Here is a 5,700-nt window from a genome sequence, read left to right as displayed (position 1 = left end):
AAATGAATATAAAGACCTTGTTTTACCCAAAGATGATTTCTTTCTTCTTTTTAGGATCCATGTGTGCTTTTTCTTTGTTGAAGCATCTTTTTCTTTTAGAAATTTTTTTTTTTTTGGTTATACTTTGGAACAATTTCTGAAAACCTTAGAATCCATAAACAAATTATTATACTTTGATAAGAAATATCAATGAAAATATAGTTAAAATCCTTAGATATTTTGTAGACATAATTATAATTATTTATCATCTTATGAGTTTGAACAGTAACTTTGAGAATTAGAAACTACTTGAAGATTGTATTTTCACTTAAAAGCAAATTTATGGTAAACACAATTATCTCAAATAGCTGTAACTGAAAAGGCAGAGTATCTGATAAATGTAAATATAAAACATAAATTATGGGTTTTCTGTTGAAGAAAAACAATTAGGCAAATATATATTAACTAATCAATTAGGCATGTGCTAATTATTTTATAGATTAACAAATATAGGTTATCTAAATATCTAAAAAAATATATATTAAGAATAATAAGAACATAACTTATAGTTGTATTAACTTTATGTAACCACGTGGTCTTAAAATATTTGGATCCATTTTAATTTATTTTTAACTAGGAGTGCACTCTTCTGGTGCAATTCAAATTTCCAAAAGACCAGAGACTGGATATTTAGACAAGATGGAAATGCAGATGTAAAATCAGGGAACGAGAGGGCTGGTTTTACAGGTCAGGTTGGCGAGGCTACTGAGCAAGTCATTTATCAAATGCAAACTTAGGTTGTTCTGGGAAGGAGTTTTGTAGATCTGGTTTACATCTACAGTCAGTTGACTTTAAAGAGGTTACCCTGGATAATGCAGGCGAGCCTCGCCTAACCAGTTGAAGGCCTTAAGAGTGAAATCCAACTTTTTCAGTGAAGTCAGCCTCAGGACTGCAACATCAACCCTTGTCTGAGTTTCCAGCCTGCCCTGCTGGTTTTGGACTTACCAACCACAATCGTGTGAACCAGTTCCTCAAAATAAATCTCTTTGCAGAAAGATAGGTATGTAAGCAGATAGATAGATAGATAGATAGGTAGATAGATAGAATGGATAGATGGAAGGATGGATTGTGCACGAGAGGAATATGACAGAATGGGGAGAGGGAGATAGAGATAGTATTCAGAGAAATACAAATACAGAGATATTCTTAGTTCTGTTTCTCTGGAGAACTCTGATCTACACAAGTAGTTATTCTCTCAGGGTTCCAGTGAAGACAGAGAAGATGAGAGTGCAAGTGGCCGGTGTATGTGGTAGTACGCCCAGCCTGCAGTGGGCACTCCATTACAGTCAATCCTCTGCCTCCCTTCTTCCAAACGACTCTGCAGAGTTGCTGGGCCCAGAATCTCCAGGTCTTTCCATCACTTGAGAAAAGTACTCAGAATTGCATACGTGTGGCCGGGGGATGGTAGGAAAGGAGTCCTCACAGGGGGGATGGTGGTGCTGCCCAGGGTCATCCCTACCAAGGTCCCTGCCATCCCTTCTTTCTTAATTTATTTACATCGCTTCCTAACACACCACGCACTTCACTTATTCTCTGTTTCTTGTCTGACTCTACCTCCTGGACCATCCACTGCATGAAGTCAAGGGGTAAATGTCTGGGCTGGGGTTGTGGCTCAATGGTAGAGTGCTTGCCTCTCACGTGTGAGGCACTGGGTTCGATCACCAGCACCACATGAAAAAAACTAAATAAACAGAAATAAAGGTATCGTGTCCATCTACAATTTAAAATATTTTTAAAAGGGGGGGGGAGTAAATGCTTTGCTTTCATTGCTGATCTCCTACAAGAATTACTAATGCAGAATCCATGTTCAGGAAGTCCCGAATGAGGAATAAAATGCAAACTGAGAAAGTGTTGATAAACTACAAGAAAGCAGAGGGTAGAATGTGTGCACCATGATTCTAACTACATATTCTGCAAACACTGAGTTCAGAAGATGTGTCATTAGACCCTGGTGACAGAAAGTTGAATAAAATGAGTTTCTTATTTCAAAGGGTTCATAAGCTTGAGAAAAAAAAAAGGGATATCAAGCTTTGGTTGAGTGTAATGACACAAGTGTCCACAAAGGTTTCTGGAGGATTAAAGAAGTCAGAAAGCTGGAACTCTGATACGTAGCAGTTCTCATGCTCATTTCTGTGTGGCAGAATCTCAGGCAATCTTCACAATCCCTGCCTGAGGCAGTGTCAGCCTCCACCCACTTCAGAGATGAAGAAGCCAAGGCACGGAGCTTGAGGTACCAGTTTGTCTGGGGTCTCAGGGCCCATTGAGAAACTGATGTGACTCCATTTTTTAAAACAGCTTCTACCTCAAAGCCTGTGCAAGGAAGGGGGCATGACCCTTGTCCTTGGAAAAACCCACAGAGCACTCCTAGGCACATACCCACCCTGCTGAGTTGTTTGTCTGCAAATAACAGGAGAGATCTGTGGGGCCAGGTGTCCCTGACTCAGTTAATCTAGGTGAGGACCCATAACCCCTAGCAACCACCAATCAGCATGAGACAAGGAAAATACGTGGGATGCCAGATGACCCCCAGTAGTTTATGGTGGTTGATAACATGTTGGGAAACCATGTAGTTTAGCACGTACACCCCTCATGGCTTAAACCAATCAGTTCAAAGGAATCCCCCTCTTGTACTAACCAATCACCCCTACCAACTTCTTCCCGCCAGTGAATGAGTTAATGTTAAGAGCTGTTTGATTTTCCCGCAGTGTGAAATGATTTGCTGGGTGATGTTGTGATGCATAGAGTATCCCCCCAAAACCTATAAAATTTCACGGAACAAAGGACCGGGGCTCACTCCCTGGGACCACCACTGTGTTGGAACGGTTTTGAGTCCAGGCTCGAGCTTGCAATAAAGACTCTTGTGTGATTGCATCGGATTCGGCTCCTGGAGGTCTATTCGGGTCCCACGAATCTGGCATTACACCATCAGGTCAGAGGAGGAAGCAGAAGCAGGCTGGCCTGCCTGCAGTGCCTGGGGCCTGGGGCACTGTGCCATCTGCATCCCAGCCATGACTGTGGGGACAGAAACTCAAACACAGGCAAACAGAGGTTTGATGGGCCAGAAAAGAGACAGAAATATTGCAAGGAAATAGACTAAAACCTTCCTTGCTGGGGAGGCTTCTGGGGAATGCAGTTGAGTGTGTCCCTGTACATTTCCATTCTTTTCAAGTTGATATGATTATGTATTTTTTATCATCAAGTATAACTTTGGAAATATAATTTAAAATTTAAAGTTTTCATTGGAGTGAATTTAGAAGGAAAATAATGAGTTTTCACCGGATCGCCACCAGGATGAAGCCTGTGTGGACATTCGGCAATTTGGCTCAGCAGGCTGAACTTGCACTGTGCCCAAAGCACCCTCCACCTCTGCAGACCATCGCTTCTGCCGAGCTCCGAGCGGCTCAAAGTCCACAGGCAAGTGCAGAGGTCTTACAACCTTTGCCAATGGAAGGCTAGCAAGAATCCCCAAATGTTCAGCTTCGGTATTAAACAAAAATAGCCTCATAGCTCCACAGGAGCTGACTCTGAAAGTCCTTCAATGCCGGAATACATACAGCCACCCCTTTCTGCTTTTTGAAACTCATCTCACTTCTTCCTCCTTGGTTCACCCCATTTTCCTATCTTTTCAAATTCAGTTTTGCTCAAATGCACCACCTCAGTGAAATCTCCAGTCAGTCAAGGTTAACTCAAAAGAGCTCACAGTGTAAAAGAAAGGATTAAAAAAAAAAAAAAGAAAAGGAGGAGCAGATTTCATGGCCCCTATAACAGGAGGCCTAAGAGATAGGTGTAGCTACAGGACTGGCTGACACAAAGGCATGAACTGAGGCCATTCAAATTTTCATATCTTTCAGCTCTACTTCCTGACTAGCCCTGATAATGTGTTCATGTGCGACCGAGGGCCAGAGGAGGAGTGATTTCTCTACCCCAGCATCTACATATGAATTCAGAATAATTTGACCCAGCTTGAGTCACATACCCATGACTGGGGAAGACATGAGAAGATAAAGTCTCATGACTGACCATCTAAACAGATCAAATGAAATGAGGGAGGAGCCATGGTCCCCAGAAGAATTTGGGGTGCTGGAACGCTACAACCCAGGTTGGCTACAGAAAGGTGTGCTGGATACAAATACGTCAATTATATATCTGTGGCCAGGAGACTGGAGCAATGAGACAGAGAGCAGAACCAAACTAGCCTACAGTTGTTCCAGTGGAAGCCCCAAACATATAAGAGCTCCGCCAAGATTGGCAAAGCCATCAACAATCCACAACAAATCATGGACACCCTAGTAAGCTCTGCAGAGCCCAGCTCAAGTCTGCAAAATTGTGCAGCCAACCCATAGATCAGGGACTCGGGAACAAAGTTGCATACCATGAACTTTCCTGATTGTGATGTGTCATTCCTGTGGCAATGGATAACTGAAACATTTGTATCAACTACATCTCCAGCTACTAGTCTACCCATTCTGGGCCAGCCTGCTCAATTCCTTCTCTGTGCTTGTATAGACCTAGCTGATACATCCCACTCTTACACTGTTGCAGGTTTTATATTGGATTGTTCTCATTTATTTTAAATACATGTTTCCATGGCTCCTTGAAGGGAAGAATCTCTTTTTTTGTTTGTTTTCAACCTTTTTTGGGGGGAGGGTAACCAGGAATTGAACTCAGGAGAGATCAACTACTGAGCAACATCCTCAGTTCTGTTCTGTATTTTATTAAGCGACAGGATCCCACTGAGTTGCTTAGTGCCTCTTTGTTGCTGAGGCTGTCTTTGAACTTGTGATCCTCCTGCCTCAGCCTCCAGAGCTACTGGGATTACAGTTATGTGCCACCACTCCCACTGCCCCCAGCGTCAATTTTTTGGATCCTAGAATAGAAGTTGATTAATATTCGTAGGAATTCTGAGGATAAGGAATGCCATCCAAAATAGCTGTGAAATATTGCTTAAATTTTGGAAGTTTTCTCTTTCACACAAGGATCCATCTGCAATTTAGTGTTGTCTGTGGTCCAAGGTTGGGATTCAATCATGCCAGCATTGTCTAACAAATATTTGACCTTTCTCCCCAAACCTGTGATGCCATTTCATAATAGGGTCTTACACATTCAGGGGTGCACAGATAGTGGCACCTCTAGTTGACCATGCAAAGGTTTGTTGACCCTGATACTAAGGTACTACCCTTCTTATTTATCTTTTATATCCATAGAACAAGTCATTCCACCTTGCTCTTTCCTTCAGAATTGTTTAGCCTATAGCTTATTTCAGGCTCTTTATTTTCCCCATATACATTTTACAGCCGACTTGTTAAGTTATACACACACACAAACATAGAGTCATACACACAAGTGTCAGAATTCTGTTGAAAGTGCACTACGTTTATAGGTTATTTGTGAGAAGGGAGAGTGTATATTATATTTGTACACATATGTCTAATTTGTTGTTGTTTCATTTTGTTAGCAGTACTGGGGATTGAACCCAGGGGTCTTCTTCCACAGAACTTCATCCCCAGCCCTTTTCACATTTTTATTTTGAAACAGGGACTTGCTAAATTGCTCAAGCTTGAGATCCTCCCGCATCATCTTCCTGAGTAGCTGGGATTAGAGACATGATCACCATGTCCAGCTGAATTCCTGTGTTTAAAAATGGAGCGGGGGGGGGGGGGC

The sequence above is a fragment of the Marmota marmota genome, unplaced genomic scaffold (genome assembly GCF_001458135.2).
Source record: "Marmota marmota marmota unplaced genomic scaffold, marMar, whole genome shotgun sequence".
NCBI lineage: Eukaryota > Metazoa > Chordata > Mammalia > Rodentia > Sciuridae > Marmota > Marmota marmota.
This window is presented reverse-complemented; position numbering follows the sequence as displayed.